Below are 23,090 nucleotides of genomic sequence, written 5' to 3'. Positions count from 1 at the left end.
TTTATGCTATGTACTCCCATATTTCATACATGTGTGGCACACTTTTACGACAATTTTTTTGGAAATAAATAACATAATGTGTTATTTTTTGGGAAAATTCTGATCTATTCATCAACTATCACAACGGTACAAAGAACATTACAAGTAACAAAACTTACATCTATGTCTGTAGACCATCGCGATGACTACAATCACTATAGCAAGCCCAAGGCGCGTCACCGTCATCGCCCCTCCATCATCGAAGCCGGACAAACCTTATTGTAGTGCACAATTAAGAAGTCATCGTGATAAGACCCCAAAGGACCATCACACCAAAACATCAACAATTGACGATGAAAATAAGCGTAGATTGAAAGGATCCAACCTATAAACACACGATGAATGAAGGACTAACACCGACCGAATCCACAAGACCCGTCAGAGATGCACCTCCACACACTCCCCGACAATGCTAGAGGCATCAGACTAGATGGGAGGATCTTATTTCATCTTTAGGAAGCCGTTATCGTCTCGCCTTCCTGGAGAAGACACGGACTTTAATCAACCCTAAAAATCACCTAAAAGCAGAGCAACAATCTTTTAACGGGCAAGGGCAGGGTCCATTGTGCCTCCATGGCCGGCAGACCCGCGCCGACACTGATGGGAGACAGGTAAACAATAAAACGTTTATTATATGACATATATGTAAACCACCACCCGTTAAACGAAACTGATTGGTCGGTCAATCCTCTTTCATCCGCGAGGTACTAAAGAATGCTGAAATGATAAGGGGACGAAGGACGCAGCCCGCGAACAGAGGTCCATCCATGTGCAGCAGCTGGATCCACGGCTGCGCTGACATGACCAAGAGATAATCAAGCTGCAGCCGACGCACATGCAACTCGTGTGTCTCCGGCCATTTCCTCGCCACCTAACCTAGAGCGCAGGTTGACATAAAAAAAAGGAGTGAAGGCCGTCGAGTCATCATGCGTTTGCCATCTGCAGTCTCCACGCTCCGGAGACGAGATTGGGTCGGGTGACAAGCAGGGCGTGAAGCACGCTGCTATGGGCAGAGACGGCAAACCAGGGACAACGATAGCCTTGAATGGACTGGGCTGAGTGACGCCAATAATACTACGGTGAGAGGAAGTTGCCGCATTAGGATGATTGCTACTTTGACTGCAGAACAGGCTGCAACGAGCATGTGCAGTTTCAGCTTCAGGGTTCAAATGCACCCTCCTGGATAGTAAAATAAAAAAAAGACAGTAAACAAATTAAAAAGAAAATTGCAACAAACATGGTTGAATGTTTACATACTGTAAATTTCCGTGAAGAAAACGCTCATAATGCTTTGACGGGACACCTCTGTCATAATCGGGATCAATTTGAGTCACCACTATTTTCTGTGGAAATTAGACCCTAAATGGTATGCATGCACGAAAGAAAATAACTAGGTGTTTTTTCGGAACCCTAACTACCATTGTGATAGTTTTATGCTATTTACTCGATAGAGACTTGATCGCCATGTGAACTTATATTTCATTTATTTCAAAATATGATCAATTGTACATCAAAAGAAAAGAAAAAAGGCGGAGTGATTTGGGTGGAGGCCATTTGGAGCTCGGTCTCATATGCTCGCATTTGAATACTAAAATTTTAAAATATTAAACAAAATCAAAATACGACTCCCTCGGTAACTTAATATAAGACATTTTTTGCACCAAAAAATGTCTTGTATTAAGTTACGGAAGGAGTATACAAATTGTTACGTGAACATGAATGTGTGTTACAACTACAAGCAGAAAAAAATGTGTTGTCTAGAAAAAAATCCAAAATTCAGTGCTCTAAATGACCTTTTTTAGCACTTTGTTTGCTCAGACTACATATGAACTTACTTCATGAAAATTTACACTTGGTTAGAAGTGACGAACCTATTTGTTCTCTTAAAAGTTAAGTTTCTCTACTTATGCTTATCATTTTTTTACTATTCATTGGGGAGCATGTGAGGCTAAACTCTGATTTGAATTTCCATGTACTCTTTCAAAAATTCTTTATAGCTCTGATCTGGATTATGACACTTATTGTGATGTGGGACACATGGATCCAGTTGATTACTGAATATATCTCACAAAATTTTGTAGTTCAACTCTGATCTGCATCTGATTAGCTTCGTCCCAAAATAAGTATCACTGATTTAATATAATTTTTACTAAATCAGCGACCCTTATTTTTTAGCACTCTGACCGTAGAACAATTGTTCTACCATAATTCTCATTAATATATACAAAAACAAAGTCCAAAAATTACATCAGTTACCCAATGTCAACTCTCTCAAAGGAGGTCATAATAAATCACAAGTTTTTACTAATACAGGAGTATAGTAGTTTATTGGCTTTGACTGGTTTTGATCTCAGGATAGAATAAGAGTGTCCCTCCTTCATATAGAAATTCCAGCAGAGTGAATGTCCCCGGATATGTCTGCAAAATCTTATCATTCCTCACCATCCAAATACTCTAGCATCCCATGATAATGATATCCAGCGCTAACTCCTTTGGCAACACTGAGATGGCCAAAGTGATTTGATCGTACCTTGAGAGGCCTGTTTTTTTATTGGGTATGATAGAACTCCAGCTGTTGAGTGCAAAGTTGCAATCCCAGAAAAGATGCATGGAAGTCTCAGCTGTCTGATCACTGCACATGCCACAATTGTATGATGGAAGGTACATAGTCTTTCTATGGAGCAGGTTTCTTGTGTTGACTCTGTCATAGAGCAAAAGCCAGAACAAGATTTAGTGTTTGAGCATAGAGGAGGCTTTCCATAGGATCTTGAAGAGATGGTGGTTATTAGAGGGGCCAACCATGCGTTTATACATTTTCATACATGAATATGAAGTGCCCGTGTATAATTCCATGAGTCTCTGTGAGTGTTGACTGGCAGATTGGTGGTTATGTTTTGAATCTCAATGAATTGTTGATGAGCAGTCTGTGGCAATGGCCCGTGGAAGAGATCCTCAAGATTCTCCAGTTGCAGAGCTTGCTGGAGTGTGACATCCGGGTTGTTGGTGAACGAAAACAACTCAGGATATTGGAGGTGTAGGAGTCTCTCGCCCCAAGAGTCCTGCCAAAATGTAAGTGTTTCTCCACCGGCAGGTCTGCAGATAGCAAAATGCTTGAAAGTGTGTAGGATTTTCAGTATGTCCCTCCACCAAAAAGAGCCAACCATCTTATTACCAGGGTTTTGAGTGGAGCATTTTTTTTAGAAAATGAGGAAGACCACCGGACTCTGCATCTATACGATGCATGCAGACACTTTATTAATTATTCACAAATACCTTACAAAGTATTACATCAGTAAGTCTGAAGTCACCGTCTTGGCGACATCTGTCGCTAGTGGGCTTCCCAAATAATCTGCACCCAAGGTATATCACTTTTGTTGAGGAACTTATGGAGGAATTTCATAAGAAGGGCCTGATTATGAGTCCCAATATTCGACACCCCTAGTCCACCATGAGATTTGGGTTGGCTGGCTTTATCCCATGAAATCAGGGCAACAATTGTCTCTTCATATCCATATTTTCTCCAAAAGCAATGCTTTAAGTACTTGTTGATTTGACGGATGCTCATGAAGAAAATGGGTATGCTTGAGAAAACTGATTTAATTAGAGTGAGCTTATCTCCATAGGAGAGTAAAGTGGAACAACCTTGGAGAAACACTTACATTTTGGCAGGACTCTTGGGGCCAGTTTCAGTTCTTCTCAGAAGAGGAAAAGAGTCCACCAGTTCGGGTCTCATCAGACTAAGGGGAAGCCCAGGTAGTGTAATCGCAATGATCCAATCTTACACCCATGTATGGGAGAGAGGGCGGACATTTTGTGATCAGGGGTATTAATTGCAATCATAGTAGATTTCCCATAATTAAGTTTCAGTCCAGTGAAAGCAGCAAAATGCAGCAGGAGGTTCTTGATATGCATCAGTTGGTTAGCCTCAGCTGGGAGAACCAGAATAGTGTCATCAGCATATTGAATAATTGGGAAACCTGGGCTATGAGAATTTGTAAGAGGAGCTTTAATAAGTGAGTTTGCCATTGCCTCATTCATCATGATTTGTAACAGGTCAGCAGTCAGTACAAATATCAAAGGGAAGAGTGGGTCTCTTTGTCTAACACCTTGTTTGGAGAGGAACTGTTTGCCAGGGACCCCATTTAGGAGTGATGAAGAGAAACTAGTGTTGTACATTTGCTTAATCCATGATATCCATTTAGAATCAAAGCCTTTGGCCTTTAAGATCTCAATAACGTGTCATGGTTGTCAAAATCAAGTTTCAGATGTAGGATATCCTTTTTAGATCGATGGCATTGATGTAAGTATTCATAAGGTATGGAGGTATAAACTGATCAGCAGCAGCCGCTGATACTCAAGACCTTAAGAAATATATTATGTGATTTCCTTCTGTAGAAGACTGTTATTTTTAGGTTAACAGCAGGCTCGCATGAGTACGTGCGAAAGCAACTTCACACCTAAAACGCATTTTATTTTAATAGCAAGCATGGAAGTCATCCTTCTCAAGTAGTATTAAATATGTTTCCCATAAAAGGCCATATTATATCTCCTTCCGGTAAGCATCACGTTCGTTAATACTAACCTTTCTTCACCTACTCGCTGGATTACTTTACTCGCGTTTGATTGCAACTTGCATAGGGACATACGGCCAAACTACAAGCTCGTAGTATTTTGTTCCCTACTTGCGGCAGAGAACGTAGACCTGGCTGCGAGCTTTGAGAATTTTTTTTACTGCTTGAAGATAACTTGTTCTTTTTTAGCGGGTAGTTTGAAACCCGTGAGGTGGCGTGATTCAAGTTATCTTCAAATCTCAAGGGATTCGAATTACAATGGCTATATTTTACACATATATAATTAATTATCATTGGGCTCCCAACCAGAAAACTTTGAGTGTCTATGATTGTGTTATGTTAAAGAAAACTTTAAGTAAAGTAGATGATCCACCGGAGGATCAGGATGAAGCGAGTACCTTGAGCTCATTCAGTTTGACCATCTACAGCCGGATAGAACAAATCCGACCCCTCAAACGTGGACCTGTCCGTGGACACTGACCGATTAGGCCTCAAATAATCGATCTACAGCCGGATACCTTAAATCCATATTATTACATGCAGCCTAAACTTAATTTTAAGCGGAACTCGGCCGACTCCGCCGTGCCCATGTCCGGCGGCCGGCTGCGCCTCTCAGAGTGTTGGTCCAGTCACCGGCGAGGTAGAGTAGGACATGGGACACAGACCGGCTAACGGTACTCAAGGCGCCGTCGCCTCCTATGCGGTGCTGGTGGACATGAGATTGATGATGGATCCATCCTGGGAGGAGCTGACGATATCCACCCGATGCGGTTGCGGCGCCTGGACTGGAGCACCATACGGGGCGTCGGAGAATACGACTCCGCCTCGCCAACATCCATCGTTGCGAGGGCTATAGCCATCTCCCATGCCCGCTGCGTCGCACGAGGGCACACCGCGCCATGTTTGCGTTGGACGACGCCCACGCGTTCACCTCCTGCTCGGCGCGCCAACGAAAGGGTTGTGCGTCCGCCACCGCATTCGGGCGCCAGACGGACCGCACTGTGTCCGGTGAGGCAGCGGCGACACACCTCGCGGCGGATCAATGCGCCATTTGGGCGAACACAATGGGTTCCCGACAGAAGGACTCTGAGCGCTGTCGTCGGGTGGCCTCCTCTCGGGAGCGGCGGAGCACAAGCGGACGATCATCTCCTCCTCGGGGCCACGTGGGATGAACTCGAGGTCGGCAAGTTTGGAGGTGTAGGACTCAGATCCGCTGCTCGCCATGCCGAACAAGGCCGGAGATCACCGGACAGGAGCTTGGCTGGCGGAGTGGAGTGGCTAGGGTTTGGTCTGGGGAGCGGATGGGGACAAATATATGTGGAATTGATACGTCTCCAACGTATCGACTTCTTTCAACACTTCTACTCTTGTTTTGGACTCTAATTTACATGATTTGAATGAAATTAACCCGGACTGACGTTGTTTTCAGCAGAACTACCTTGGTGTTACTTTTTGTGTAGAAATAAAAAGTTCTTGGGATCGAACAAAATTTACGAAGAATTATTTTAGAATATATAAAAAATATTGGCGCAAGAATTACTAGAGGGGGCACCAAAGAGCCACAAGCTCAGGGAGTGTTCCCCCGGGGCGTGCCGGCTGAGCTTGTCGGGCCCATGTGGTTCCTTTGCCCTAACTCTAAGTCTATAAGTACCGTCTTCCCAAGAAAAAATCCAGAGAGAAAGAATTATTGTGTTTTACAATATGGAGCCGCCGCCACGTACTGTTCTTCATCGGGAGGGCTGATCCGGAGTCTGTTCGGGGCTACGGAGAGGGGGATTCGGCATCGTCATCAACAACCTCATGGTGCTCACCACCGGGAGTGAGTAATTTCATCATAGGCATACTGGTGGTAGATGTAGATGGATGAGACTTGTCATGTAGTCGAGTCAATTTGTTAGGGCTTGTCACTAGGGACCGAGTGCCATTATTTCAGATCTGAACCTATTATGTTTTCATGAATATATTTGAGTTATTGATCCTATCTGAAAGTTATATGCACCTGTTATTGTTCTGAACCGTAGACCCCAAGGTGACAATAATTGCGATACTCTTCGGGGACGACTGTAATTTGAGGGGTTCATGTATTCACTATGTGTTAATGCTTTCTTCCGGTTCTCTATTAAAAGGAGCACCTTAATACATATGACTATATACGGAATACATGCCTACATATGATTGATGAATTGGAGATATTGTGCATCGCTCTAGGTTGTGACTATTACATGATGAATGTCATCCAAATATCCATCGCCACTCCACGCCCACGCTTTCTCACAATATTGTATTGCCTGAATCACTATTGTTGTCGCAGTTCCAATTGCTATGAAGCTGTTACCGTTACTGCTACTGTTACTATTGCTATCAAAACTACAATATTACAGTGCTACTAATATTTTCTTGCGGAGACACAACTTATCGGGTGTGGTTGAATTGACAACTCAACTGCTAAGGCTGACAAATATTTTTTGGCTTCCCTTGTGCCGAATCAATAAATTTGGTTGAAATATTACCCTAGAAGACTGTTGCGATTCCCTATACTCGTGGGTCATCAGGGGTCGGGTGGGCCAGCGTGGGCCGGATTCGATGTGGCAGATGCGCCTGGTCATGCCCGGGCCACCTCATATCGACCCCATATTTTGGCTGAATATGAGGAGTGTCGGTCAGCCCGGGCATTTGAGGTCGATTTGAGGCGTCTTTTTTGGGTCAGACTGTTTTCATCGGTTAATGATCGGGCCGTCTGCCTGGGCGTATGAGAGGGGTTTGAGGCGCCCGGCTGTAGATGCTTGCTACTTGTGAGTTGCGTTGGGATTTCCCCAAAGAGGAGAGGATGATGCAGTACAATAGAAATAATTATTTCCCTCAGTTAGAAACCAAGGTTATCAATCCAGTAGAAGAACCACGCAACAACTCATTAGCAATACCTACACACCAAATAACAAATACTTGCACCCAACGCAAACAAGGGGTTGTCAATCCCTTGGCGGTTAATTGGAAGGATTAAATCTCGTAGTGATAAATAGATAAATAAAACATTAAATAAAATAAAGTAAATAAAAGTGCAATAATATATTTTTGGATTTTAATATATGATTTAGATAGACCTAGGGGCCATAGTTTTCACTAGAGGCTTCTCTCTTGAAGATAGCATACAGTGGGTAAACAAATTACTGTTGGACAATTGATAAAAAAGCGAATCATGACGATATCTAAGTCAATGATCGTGTATATAGGAACAACGTCCAAGATAAGTAGACCGACTCCTACCTGCATCTACCACTATTACTCTATACATCGAATGCTATCCAACATGCATCTACAATATTAAGTTCATAAAAAACGGAGTAACGCCTTAAGCAAGATGACATGATGTAGACAAAGAAACTCAATCAATATGAATAAACCCCATCTTTTTATCCTTAATGGCAACAATACAAATACGTGTAATGTCCACTTCTATTACAAGATCGAATCCATTACAAAGCACCTCTCCCATTGCAGGTAAAATCAATCTAGTCGGCCAAACCAAATCAATAGATCGGAGAGAAATACAAAGCTATAATAATCATGCATAAAAGAGTTAAGAGAAGACTCAAATAATATTCATAGATAATCTGATCATAAACTCACAATTCATTGGATCCCAAGAAATACACCGCAAAAAGTGATTGCATCGAATAGATCTCCAAGAACGTTGTATTGAAGATTAAAGAGAGAGAAGAAGCCATCTAGCTACTAGTTATGGACCAGTAGGTCTGTAACTTTGAAATGTTTTATGTGCTGTTGGAAAAGTCCATCTAGCAACATAAAATTATTCAGAGGATATTTGAAAAAATATCCTATATATTATGAATATAATTCCAAATTTAAATACAATAATGACTTAAATTCAATGCCCAAAACATTCCTTAAAAATGTTCATTATTTTTGGCAAGGTTTTTGCACCAAACCAAAAATAATGAACATTTTTAAGGAATGTTTTTGGCACTGAATTTAAGTCATTATTGTATTTAAATTTGGAATTATATTCATAATATATAGGATATAGTTTCTGGTAAGCTACTCACACATCATCCGAAGGGCGACAAGGTTGACGAGAGCCCTTCTGTGATCGACCCCCCCTCCGGCAGAGTACCGCAGAAGGCCTCCAGATGGGATCTCGCAAGAACAGAAAGTTGCGGCGACGGAAAAAGTATTTTGGGTGGCTTTGTGATGTACGAGGGATATTTGAGAATTTATATTGCTGGAATTAGGTCAAGAGGTGCCATGAGGGGCCCACAAGTCCGGGGCGCGCGCCTCCCGAGCTTGTCGCTCCCTCGTGGCTTGTTAGGTCTTCTCCCAAAGCTTCTAGGGTCCCTCTGGTCCAGAAGAAATTAATCAAAAGTTTTTCTCCTTTTGGACTCTTTTTGACATTGATTTCCTGAAAAGCCAAAAAGATACAAAAAAACAACAACTGGCACTGGGTACTAGGTTAATAGGGTCCCCAAAAATGATATATAATTGCATAATAAATATCCAAGACCGATACTATAATAGCATGGAACAATAAAAAATTATAGATATGTTGGAGACGTACCAAGCATCCCCAAGCTTAATTCCTGCTCGTCCTCGAGTAGATAAATGATGAAAACAAAATTTTTGATGTAGAATGCTACCTATCATATTCAACATGTGTCACGGCCGGTTTTTCAATAAAATATTTATTGAGAGACCAATCCCTTTTACGGACCAGTAAAGAAGAATCCCTTCTCACTGGTAGACAATATCTTGGTCACAGAAGAAAAATACCAGGAGTACTGAATATAATACAAGGTTGAGCGGAGACTGCTCAACAATTTATTACATGTACGCCGATAAAACACAACGGCGGATAGGGTGGCATAACTACTAACTCACGATAACAACGGTGGTGAAAATATCACCGCGAAGCGGGTGATATGACTCCTGAAAACTACAGCTCTTCGAGCGTCGGGGTGAAGCTCGAGGAGATCTATTGCGGGTGGCGGAAGCGTATATAATACAAGTGACCAATATCCAGGATCGCACGGGGCTGACTGGGACTCCTCTAGGCGTCGGACTCACCATCAAACTCTTCATCCATGAGATCGCCTTCGTCAACATCTGGCCAAATCAACAAGCCAGGTGAGTACTATGAAAGTACTCGCAAGACAGTTCGGACATAAGATATAACAAATGTAGACATGATGCATATGAACAGGTTAACAAGTGCACTCAAACAACGGAATAATCATGCACGGGAAAAATAAAGAGAAGTCGGGTGGTAGTCCTCCCGAAATCCCAAAATAATATACTGGGTGCCAAACGAGGGTCTGAATGACTCCTCGAGAGGAAAATTGCAAGAATAACAATGCCGCAGTCGGGCGTCAAGGCGATACCACATAAAGGGCTTATAATAGAAAATAAAAGGCAGTGCGTGCCACAGTCGGACGTCTGAGCGACATCACATAAAGGGCTTATATTGAAAGTAAAAGACAAACATGCCAGAGTCGGACGTCTGAGCGACATCACATAAAGGGCTTATATTGAAAGTAAAAGACAAACATGCCACAGTCGGACGTCTGAGCGACATCACAAAAGGGCTTATATTCATAACTTAGTAGCTCATGAATTTTTAAATCATATCAAGAGAATAATCAGGCATGAGATAAACAACAGGGTTAGTCCATCCACAGGAATAACGTTCAGCCAAGTTTACTACTCACGCTCGCTTACCGGAAAAAAATATACCACGAGGTTATGACATAGACATGGATACGCTGATCACGTTACTTGACCATGGATACGATGACTCGGAAGGATTTGACTCTGCAGAGTTTGTACTTTAACCACAGCCAACGGATTTCAGTAGTCACGGGGACTAGTTCCGTTTACGGTGTTTTGGAAGAAACACGTCTAACCAGTACACACCCATTCAACATTCCGAAGCCAGGAATCACCCTCGGCAACGTTCAAGAAAAACCTTGAGACGGGGAGGCTACAACCTCGCGTAGCATGGGATCAAATTTCTATACGCGCGCTCTAAGGGGTGCCCCCCCCTCTCGGTCCCAACCGGAAACACCCATGCCCCCTGACCGGATGACTGGCTTTAATCCAGGGCCATGGAACCCTCATCCCGGCCCCTCTGTTTGGTGTGTACACGGAAAGAGGTTACCAACTTACTAAACCGCATTCTGGCAGAAAACATGTGGTAGCACGGAAGGGGGAAGAACGATAACTTGACTCCGTCCACGTTAACGTCGGAATTAATCGGATGACGTAAGGCTGACATGCTACAACAGTACCACCTTACTGCCCTTCGTGTCACCACATGACTAGGCCATCTCTCATCAGAGATCACAGTAACTTTGGAACACACGGGTAGTTGCCTCACATGCAACGAGATACTCACCGATACTCATATGCCATGCACAACCTTTCACGCAAACATGCAGAACACCTATCATATCAAAGGTTCAAACATGCTTGCCTGGTTTGGAGAAGTCGGAGTCTAGCTCGGCGAAGTTCGCGGCTCCGTCACCTCTCCCGGAACCTACGGTAAAGCGGAAAATGCATACTAACGTGAAAACCAACGCGTGCAGAAAAGCTGTTCCAAATTTTTTTCAAATAAATCCCATAAAAAACTAGACAAAATTATAAGACTGTCAGAACAAGAATCACTCAAAAATCACTTTTTATTAAAAAGTTATAAGGGTTTCTGTCCAAGGACTCATCTGTAATGAAACAGAAAAGTTCCAGGGGCTTAACTGAGAAAACAGAAAACGGTTCAAATAGAAACGCGCCAGCCCACAGAGGAAACGTACTCTGCCCGAAGGCGCCAACAGAAAACGCTTCGGGGGAGAAAGAAGAGAGGCTGACGTGGGGGGTCCACATGTCAGGTTTGAAAAACCTCGCCGGTGCCCGAAGGCTGCGGTGGTCGCCGGCGTCGAACCACGGTGAGTCTAGGAGATCGGAGTGTACCAAGAGTATCAGCGTGTCCTTCCGCGCCGGTGGGTGGTGGACTTGGGCGTCGGAGAGCACCACGTCGACGGCGACACTTTCTCCGGCGGACGGCGGCTCGGGCGATGGTGGGGAACTCCGGTGGTGTGCTGCAACCTTCGAATTGAAGCGCGGGTCAGAAGGAGGGATGCACTAGAGGGCTACTGGCAAGAGATGGGAGGCAGAGGTGCACGCACGGGAGCGAATCGAGCTGGATCCCGTGGCGGGTCGCGGCGGCCGGAGTTGAGGAAGGAGACTCCCTCGGGGCTCTTCCAGTGGCTAGGCGGGGTCTTGGTGGAGTGCAGAGGTGGTGTGGGTATTAGCTGGAGCTCGGGGCCTCTATTTATAGGCGGCTCGAGGGGGTGGCCGTGAACGGAGAATCTCCGGCGAGCGATTACGGCGAGGCAGTGGCTTGGCAGAGGGTTTAGGTGGCCAGGTAGCACCAGTGAGAGTTACTGGTCCCGTTCCACTACTAAACTCGGTCGGGCATGGCGTAATGGCGTCGGTCTTCGTCGGGGTCGCCGTACTGGCACGGCGGCGGCAGAGAGCGCGCTCCGCGCCTAGCGGTTCACGACGAGGGTGGCAGCGCGCACGGGGGAGTGGAAGACCACGCGGCAGCCTCCGGTGGCTTGGGCGGCGCTGGTCAGCGCCGTCTACGCTGTGCTTCTTCCTGGCGGCCGCAAAGCCGCCGCTGGCGTCGGTCACGGGGCGGCGCACCTCCTCCTGCTCGTCGCCGACGCCCGCAAGCATCCAGGCGCTCGTGCGATGCAGTGGACAAGGGGGAGGGGACAGGGAACACGGCGACGCCGAGGCACTGGCGAGATCGACTACGGACACTGAAGAAACGACAGTAGTTCAGACACTGTTAACTGAACTTGACTGAACCTTAGAGAAACAGTGTCCAGCAGGTGTTCGATGAAATGATTTGGTATGAAGAAATTTTTTCCTGGAGCTGGGACTTGGTGAGGTGACCTCTCAATGCACCCAGAGGCTGCCTGATTTTCTCAGAATTTTTTGGAGAAGGATTTGAATGAATTTCATCAAATTTGGCAAATCTGGTCCAAACTTGCAGCAAGTATAGTTTGAAAAATTTGAACTGGAGACCAGTGGATCTTCAGGGATCTTGGTTGAGGGTTCAAAGGACTAGGAAAGGAAAATGGGTTGGGGGCAAAAATCAAAGCAGAAAGAGTAGTTCCTTTGTAAACCTCCAAGGATCAAGATATAAGGCAGAAATTGTTTTTGATAAGAAATAAATGGAAATAATTATATGGAGAGGTTCAACTTGCTGGATTTGAAGCATATCATGATCCAAAGATGAGGAAAGGCTTATGGGAGGGAATTTACCCTTGGGTCATGGCAAGAGGAATTTTTGAAAGTGGAAAAAGATCATTCCAAAAGCTATAGGGCCTTTTAAAGAAATTTTTAAAGGACATTTCTTTCCAAGAGAGAAGTATTTTGGTTTGAGTCCAAATAAAGAGAAAGAACCTCCAAGACCAAAATCAAGCCTTGGGTGAATCCAAATAAAACTCTTGCCCTAAAGAAAAATATTTGAGAGGGAGGGTTCTTTTAGAAGAAAAATTTAAATCACCTCCCTCAAATCAAGGAAAAGTTTTGAAAAAGTCAAATAAAATTTTGGGTGTCACAACATGTAATCTTTCTTTTGTGGCATGAACGTTGAGATTCAAGTGATTCAAAGCAATAGTCTATAATTTGACATAAAGACATAAATACTCAGGCATAGTAACAAATAATCATGTCTTTCAAAATATCAATGCTGAAGAACGTTATCCCTAGCCCGTCATGCTCAGTCATTGATCCATTTATGAAACACAATCAATATTAACTACACCCAATGCACAAGGATGACAATAATGCTCTCCAGTTGGTGCTTATAAGAGAAGTTGATGACTCAAAGTAAAATTAAAAATAGTAGACCCTTCACAGAGGGAAGTAGAGATTTGGAGAGGTGCCAGAGCTCAAATCTTAAAAACAGAGATAAATTATTTTGAGAGGCATGCTTTTCCTGTCAATGTCATGACCGAAAGTTTCGGATATCCACCATGCTAGACACATTATAGGCGGTTCCCAAATAGAAAATAAAGTTTACTCCCCCTCCACCATTCTTTCACAATCCATGGCTAGCCGTATCCACGGTGCATTCCAAACTTTCAACTTTCAAGGGGGAGTTTATTTCATTTTTTTTGATTTTGATTCATTGTGGGACTCGGCATCCCTATTACCAGCCACTTTCTCGTGCAATGACAAGTGAAACACTCATCGTGAGAATGACCCATCTAGCATGAAAAATATTGACCACCCCCTTGTCGCTTCATGAGCAGTACGGGCACACAAAACGGATAATTATTTGAATGTTTAGAGTTGGCACATGCAAATTTACTTGGAACAACATGTAAATACCGCATTAGGTATGTATGTGATACGTCTCCAATGTATATATATTTTTGATTGTTCCATGCTATTATATTATCTGTTTTGGATGTTTTATATGCATTAATATGCTATTTTATATTATTTTTGGGACTAACCTATTAACCTAGAGCCGAGTGCCAGCTTCTGTTTTTTCCTTGTTTTTGAGTTTCACAGAAAAGCGATATCAAACGGAGTCCAAACGGAATAAAACTTTCGCGATGATTTTTCTTGGACCAGAAGACACCCACGAGACTTGGAGATGAAGTCAGAAGACCCATGAGGCGACGACAAGCCATAGGGACGCGCCCTAGGGGGGGCCCCTGGCTTGTGCCCCCCTCGGGAGTCCACCGACCTCCTTCCTTGGCCTATAAATTCAGATATATTCCCAAACCCTCAGAACAAGCCATGAAAATACTTTTCCGCCGCCGCAAGCCTCTGTTTTCATGAGATCCCATCTTGGGGCCTTTTCCGGCGATCTGCCGGAGGGGGATTCAATCACGGAGGGCATCTACATCAACCTACTGCCCTTCCGATGAAGCGTGAGTAGTTTACCTTAGACCTATGGGTTCATAGCTAGTAGCTAGATGGCTTCTTCTCTCCCTTTGATTCTCAATACCATGTTCTCCTCAATGTTCTTGGAGATCTATCTATCCGATGTAATCTTCTTTTGCGGTGTGTTTGTCGAGATCCGATGAATTGTGGATTTATGATCAGATTATCTATGAATATTATTTGAATCTCCTCTGAATTCTTATATGCATGACTTGATATCTTTGTATTTCTCTTCAAATTATCGATTTGGTTTGGCCAACTAGATTGGTATTTCTTGCAATGGGAGAGGTGCCTAGTTTTGGGTTCAATCTTGCGGTGTCCTCACCCAGTGACATAGTAGGGGTAACGAGGCACGTATTGTATTGTTGCCATCAAGGATAAAAAGGTGGGGTTTTCATCATATTGCTTGAGTTTATCCCTCTACATCATGTCATATTACTTAAGGCGTTATTCCGTTCTTTATGAACTTAGTACTCTAGATGCATGCTGGATAACGGTCGATGTGTGGAGTAATAGTAGTAGATGCGGGCAGGAGTCGGCCTACTTGACATGGACGTGATGCCTATATTCATAATCATTGCCTTGGATATCGTCATAAGTTTGCGCTTTCTATCAATTGCTCGACAGTAATTTGTTCACCCACCGTATTATTTGCTTTCAAGAGAGAAACCTCTAGTGAAACCTTTGGCCCCCGGGTCTATTTTCTATTATATATTTTTAGATTTATAAACCAAAAATACCTTGCTGCAATTTATTTACGTTCTAGCAATCTTTTATACCTATCTATATCTCATCTCACCATTGCAGTTGACTGTGAAGGGATTGACAACCCCTTTATCACGTTGGGTGCAAGTGTTTGATTGTTTGTGCAGGTGCATAGATTGGGACTTGCTTGTACCTCCTACTGGATTGATACCTTGGTTCTCTAACTCAGGGAAATACTTATCTCTACTTTGCTGCATCACCCTTTCCTCTTCAAGGGAAAAAACCAACGCAAGCTTAAGAAGTAGCTGGAAGAATTTCTCTGGCACCGTTGCCGGGGAGGTCTACATCAAGCCTACCAAGTACCCATCATAAACTCTCATCTCTTGCATTACATTATTTGCCATTTGCCTCTCTTTTTCCTCTCCCCCACCTCTAAAATGATTTTCAGAAAAATACAAAAAATATTTGCCTTTTTATTGGCTCTTCTTTAGTTCTTCTTTTCGTTTGCTTTTTGTTTGCTTGCGTGACTAGACCGTTTGATTTGCTTTCATGGTTAGTCTTTCCACCATCGCCAGTACTCCCGAGAATGAGGTTCTTAATTTTAAGCCAAGGGAGGGAGAAAATTTAAAAGAAGCTTGGTATAGAATTTGCAATACTCAAAATAGATCTACTCGTAAGCAATCTACTACCGTTCTTCTTCACAATTTTTATGTCGGTGTTACTCCTTGGAGTACATATGTTCTGGATACCATTACACGGGGATTTTTCTTGGGGAGCCACACCCACTACAAAAAAGACACATCCATGACATTTTGGGCCGAACGAATTTTTTTCCTGTCATGCTTATGACACTTCTATGATAATAATTGTGAACCCGGTATCATCATAGATGTGATGGGCTTCTACTTCTATGACAAAAAATCATGACAGAAAATGGGCTTTTCGTCCTGGGCGGGCCGGAGACGCAACTTCATGTCATTCTTTGGGCCATCCATGACGGAAAAAATTATGGTAGAAGCGAGGGAGAGGAAATATCGCGGAGTTCCCGGTTACAGTGGGTGGTTGGGGCCGAGCGATGCATTGTGGTTTGCGCGTTTCTCTCATGTACGCGTGTGTGTGTGCGAGGCATTGGCTAACTGAACGCGGAGCGATCGCACGTTACTGAACCCGAGCGATCGATCCCTTGGCTGTTACCTGAACCCGAGCGATTCACTCGCTGCTGGCTGAACCCGAGCAATTCCTTCGCTGCTGCTGCTAACTGAACCCGAGTGATCAATCACTGCTGCTGCTTACTGAAGCCGATCGAGCCCCCGTGCAAGACGTAGCCAACCGGTGTTGGGTTGCCTCTCGATGAACAGTGACCGTTGCTACCGTGCGCGCGGTACGTAGAACGAGTCGAGACATGGTGAGTCGAGCCGGTTGGTTGGCTGTGGATGAACAGTTCCCGGTGGGGGTTGGATGAACAGGACCTCGTGGTAGTAGGCCGTTGCCGCTAGATGAACAGGACCCCGAGGAGGCCGCCGCACCCTAGCCGGTTGGGGGTGGATGAACAGGACTCCGTGGAGGCTGTATGAACAACAGCCGGTGGAGGCTGGATGAACAGTAGCGTGGATGAACAGTAGCCCGTGGAGGGTGGAGGAGGTCGACGGTGGATGAACAGTATCCCGTGGAGGCTGGAGCGAGGCGGTAGACGGTGGATGAACAGGACCTCGTTTCGACCGTAGGCGCTCCAACACAAGTCCGTTTCCTCTGTTTTGCGGTACGCCACACCCCTCCCGATCAACAGGACCCCGTTTCGACAGTAGGAGGTCCAAGAGAAGTCTGCTTCCTCCGTTTTGCGGTACGCCAGACCCCTCTCGATGAACAGGATCATGTTTCGACCGTGGCCGGTCGAACACAAGGCCGTTTCCTCCATTCTGCGGTACACCAGGCCCCGTTTTGGTTGTTCCGTCCAAGCCAGTTGGCTCCCATTGAACAGGACGCATTCCGACCCAGTCGGTTGCCTCCCGATGAACAGGATGCTGTTTCTCCATTCCGACCCAGTCGGTTCACTGCCCGATGAACAGGACGCCGTTGCTGCCGTCTGTTGCCTCTCCATGTACACAAGCCCTGGCCGTCCGTATATATGTGCGAGTACGCGCTCGAGACCCCGCCCGTATGTACATATGTGGCCGTATTTTTTGCCCTGTGGCTGTACATACGTGTACAGGACTTAGACGAGACTGCATGAACTACTATGTCGGGTGCTCTACAACGACACGTGCCGCTACTTACTCGGCCACGGTTCATACTTGCAGAGAGACCGATCGACCAGTATGTACGTGTTGGGGAACGTAGCAATAATTCAAAATTTTCCTACGTGTCACCAAGACCAATCTAGGAGATGCTAGCAACGAGAGAGAGGGAGTGCATCTTCATACCCTTGAAGATCGCTAAGCGGAAGCGTTACAAGAACGCGGTTGATGGAGTCGTACTCGCAGCGATTCAAATCGCGGAAGATCCGATCTAGCGCCGAACGGACGGCGCCTCCACGTTCAACACACGTACAGCCCAGGGACGTCTCCTCCTTCTTGATCCAGCAAGGGGAGAGGAGAAGTTGAGGGAGAACTCCAGCAGCACGACGGCGTGGTGGCAATGGAGCTCGTGGTTCTCCGGCAGAGCTTCGCTAAGCACTACGGAGGAGGATGAGGAGGTGTATGAGGAGGGAGGGCTGCGCCAGGGAAGAGGTGCGGCTGCCCTCCCACCCCTCCACTATATATAGGGGCAAGGGGAGAGGGGGAGGCGCCCTAGGGTTTCCCCTAGGGGGCAGCGGCCAAGCAGATTGGATCTCCCTAGGGAAAATCCTAGGGAGACTTGCCCCCCAAGCCAAGCAGGTGGAGGCTTGCCTCCCAAGCCAGGTGGAGGCGCCCCACCTCCCCAAGTAACATGGGAAAGGGTGTGGGGGGCGCACCACCCCTTAGTGGGCTGGTTTGCCCCTTCCCCTTTGGCCCATGAGGCCCTCCAACACTTGCCGGGGCTCCCGAAACACCTTTCGGTCATGCTGGCCATAGCCTGGTACCCCCGGAACACTTCCGGACTCCAATACCCTTCGTCCAATATATCGATCTTCACCGCCGGACCATTCTGGAACTCCTCGTGATGTCCGGGATCTCATCCGGGACTCCGAACAACCTTCGGTAACCACATACTATTTCCCATAACAACTCTAGCGTCACCGAACCTTAAGTGTGTAGACCCTACGGGTTCGGGAACCATGCAGACATGACCGAGACACCTCTCCGGCCAATAACCAATAGCGGGATCTGGATACCCATATTGGCTCCCACATGTTCCACGATGATCTCATCGGATGAACCACGATGTCGGGGATTCAATCAATCCCGTATTCAATTCCCTTTGTCAATCGGTATGTTACTTGCCCGAGATTCGATCGTCGGTATCCCAATACCTCGTTCAATCTCATTACCGGCAAGTCACTTTACTCGTTCCGTAACGCATGATCCCGTGGCTAACTCATTAGTCACATTGAGCTCATTATGATGATGCATTACCGAGTGGGCCCAGAGATACCTCTCCGTCATACGGAGTGACAAATCCCAGTCTCGATTCGTGCCAGCCCAACAGACACTTTCGGAGATACCCGTAGTGCACCTTTATAGCCACCCAGTTACGTTGTGACGTTTGGTACACCCAAAGCATTCCTACGGTATCCGGGAGTTGCACAATCTCATGGTCTAAGGAAATGATACTTGACATTAGAAAAGCTCTTAGCAAACGAACTACACGATCTTGTGCTATGCTTAGGATTGGGTCCTGTCCATCACATCATTCTCCTAAGGATGTGATCCCGTTATCAATGACATCCAATGTCCATGGTCAGGAAACCATAACCATCTGTTGATCAACGAGCTAGTCAACTAGAGGCTTACTAGGGACATGTTGTGGTCTATGTATTCACACATGTATTACGGTTTCCAGTTAATACAATTATAGCATGAACAATAGACAATTATCATGAATAAGGAAATACAATAATAACCTTTTATCATTGCCTCTAGGGCATATTTCCAATAGTCTTCCACTTGCACTAGAGTCAATAATCTAGTTCACATCACTATGTGATTGTAATGAATCCAACACCCATGGGGTTTGTTCATATCTCGCTTGTGAGAGAGGTTACTAATCAACGGGTCTGAACCTTTCAGATCCGTGTGTGCTTTACAAATCTCTATGTCATCTTGTAGATGCAGCTACCACGCGCTACTTGGAGCTATTCCAAATAACTGCTCTACTATACGAATCCGGTTTACTACTCAGAGTCATCCGGATAGTGTCAAAGTTCGCATCGACGCAACCCTTTACGACGAACTCTTTCACCACCTCCATAATCGAGAAAATTCCTTAGTCCAGTAGTTACTAAGGATAAGTTCGACCGCTATCATGTGATCCATTCCTGGATCACTCTTGTACCCCTTTACTGACTCATGGCAAGGCACACTTCAGGTGCGGTACACATCATAGCATACTGTAGAGCCTACGTCTAAAGCATAGGGGACGACCTTCGTCCTTTCTCTCTCTTTTGCCGTGGTCAGGTCTTGAGTCTTACTCAATACTCACACCTTATAACACAGCCAAGAACTCCTTCTTTGCCGATCTATTTTGAACTCCTTCAAAATCTTGTCACGGTGTGTATTCATTTGAAAGTACTATTAAGCGTTTTTGATCTATCCTTATAGATCTTGACGCTCAATGTTCAAGTAGCTCAATCCAGGTTTTCCATTGAAAAACACTTTTCGAATAACCCTATATGCTTTCCAGAAATTCTACTTCATTTCTGATCAACAATATGTCAACAACATATACTCATCAAAAAATTCTATAGTGCTCCCACTCACTTCTTTGGAAATACAAGTTTCTCATAAACTTTGTATAAACCCAAAATCTTTGATCATCTCATCAAAGCGTATATTCCAACTCCGAGATGCTTACTCCAGTCCTTAGAAGGATTGCTGGAGCTTTGCATACTTGTTAGCATCTTTCAGGATTGATAAAACCTTCTGGTTGTATCACATACAACCTTTCCTCAAGAAAATCGTCGAGGAAACAATGTTTTGACATCCTATCTGCAAGATTTCATAAATAATGCAGTAACTGCTAATATAATTCCAACAGACTCTTAGCATCGCTACGAGTGAGAAAGTCTCATCGCAGTCAACTCCTTGAACTTGTCGGAAAACATCTTAACGACAAGTCGAGCTTTCTTAGTGGTGACACTTACCATCATTGTCTATCTTCCTTTTAAAATCCATCTGCACCCAACAGCCTTACGACCATCAAGTAGTTCTTCCAAAGTCTATACTTTGTTTTATACATGGATCCTCTCTCGGATTTTATGGTCTCGAGCCATTCGTCGGAATCCGGGCCCATCATCGCTTCTCCATAGCTCGTAGGTTCATTGTTGTCTAGCAACATGACTTCCAAGACAGGATTACGTATCACTCTGAAGTAGCATGCATCCTTGTCGTCCTACGAGGTTTGGTAGTGACTTGATCTGAAGTTTCATGATCACTATCATAAGCTTCCAGTTCAATTGGTGTAGGTGCCACAGGAACAACTTCCTGTGCCCTGCTACACACTAGTTGAAGTCATGGTTCAATAACCTCATCAAGTCTCCACCATCCTCCCACTCAATTCTTTCGAGAGAAACTTTTCCTCGAGAAAGGACCCGTTTCTAGAAACAATCACTTTGCTTCCGGATCTGAAATAGGAGGTATACCCAACTGTTTTGAGTATTCTATGAAGATGCATTTATCCGCTTTGGGTTCGATCTTATCAGCCTGAAACTTTTTCACATAAGCGTTGTAGCCCCAAACTTTTAAGAAACGACAGCTTAGGTTTCTCTAAACCATAGTTCATACGGTGTCGTCTCAACGGAATTGCGTGGTGCCCTATTTAAAGTGAATGCGGTTGTCTCTAATGCCTAACCCATAAACGATAGTGGTAATTCGATAAGACACATCATGGTATGCACCATATCCAATAGGGTGCAGTTATGATGTTCGGACACACCATCACACTATGGTGTTCCAGGCGGTATTAGTTGTGAAACAATTTCCACAATTTCTTAATTGTGTGCCAAACTCGTAACTCAGATATTCATCTCTATGGTCATATCACAAACATTTTATCCTCTTGTCACGACGATCTTCAACTTCACTCTGAAATTACTTGAACCTTTCAATAATTCAGACTTGTGTTTCATCAAGTAAATATTCTTAGCATCTACTCAAATCATCTGTGAAGTAAGAACATAACGATATCCACTGCGTGCCTCAGCACTCATTGGACTGCACACATCAAATGTATTACTTCCAACAAGTTGATCTCTTGTTCCATCTTACTGAAAACGAGGCCTTTCAGTCATCTTGCCCATGTGGTATGATTTGCATGTCTCGAGTGATTCAAAATCAAGTGAGTCCAAACGATCCATCTCCATGGACTTTCTTCATGCATATATACTAATAGACATGGTTCGCATGTCTCAATCTTTTCAAAAACGAGTGAGTCCAAAGATCCATCAACATGGAGCTTCTTCATGCGTTTTATACCAATATGACTCAAGTGGTAGTGCCACAAGTATGTGGTACTATCATTACTATCTTATATCTTTTGGCATGAACATGTGTATCACTACGATCGAGATTCAATAAACCATTCATTTTAGGTGCAAGACCATTGAAGGTATTATTCAAATAGACAGAGTAACCATTATTCTCCTTAAATGAATAACCGTATTGCGATAAACATAATCCAATCATGTCTATGCTCAACGCAAACACCAAATAACAATTATTTAGGTTTAACACCAATCTCGATGGTAGAGGGAGCATGCGATGCTTGATCACATCAACCTTGGAAACACTTCCAACACATATCGTCATCTCACTTTTAGCTAGTCTCCGTTTATTCCGCAGCTTTTATTTCGAGTTACTAACACTTAGCAACCAAACCGGTATCTAATACCCTGGTGCTACTAGGAGTACTAGTAAAGTACACATTAATATAATGTGTATCCAATATACTTCTGTCGACCTTGCCTACCTTCTCATCTACCAAGTATCTAGGGTAGTTCTGCTTCAGTGACCGTTCCCCTCATTACAGAAGCACTTAGTCTCGGGTTTGGGTTCAACCTTGGGTTTCTTCACTAGAGCAGCAACTGATTTGCAGTTTCATGAAGTATCCCTTCTTTCCCTTGCCCTTCTTGAAACTAGTGGTTTTACTAACCATCAACAATTGATGCTCCTACTTGATTTCTACTTTCGCGGTGTCAAACATCGCGAATAGCTCAAGGATCATCATATCTATCCCTGATATGTTATAGTTCATCAGGAAGCTCTAGTAGCTTGGTGGCAGTGACTTTGGAGAACCATCACTATCTCATCGGGAAGACAACTCCCACTCGATTCAAGCGATTGTAGTACTCAGACAATCTTAGCACATGCTCAACGATTGAGCTTTTTCTCCCTTAGTTTGTAGGCTTAAGAAACTTGTCAGAGGTCTCATACCTCTTGACATGGGCACTAGTCTGAAATCCCAATTTCAGTCTTTGGAACATCTCATATGTTCTGCGATGTTTCAAAAACGTCTTCGGTGCCTCAATTCTATACCGTTTTAACATTACGCACTAAACTATCACGTAGTCATCAAAACGTGTATGTCAGATGTTCGCAACATCCACAAACGACACTCAAGGTTCAGCACACCGAGCGGTGCATTAAGGACATAAGCCTTCTGTGTAGC

The sequence above is a fragment of the Aegilops tauschii genome, chromosome 5 (assembly GCF_002575655.3).
Source record: "Aegilops tauschii subsp. strangulata cultivar AL8/78 chromosome 5, Aet v6.0, whole genome shotgun sequence".
Taxonomy (NCBI): domain Eukaryota; kingdom Viridiplantae; phylum Streptophyta; class Magnoliopsida; order Poales; family Poaceae; genus Aegilops; species Aegilops tauschii.
The sequence above is the reverse complement of the archived record's forward strand: the minus strand, read 5'-3'. Positions refer to the sequence as shown.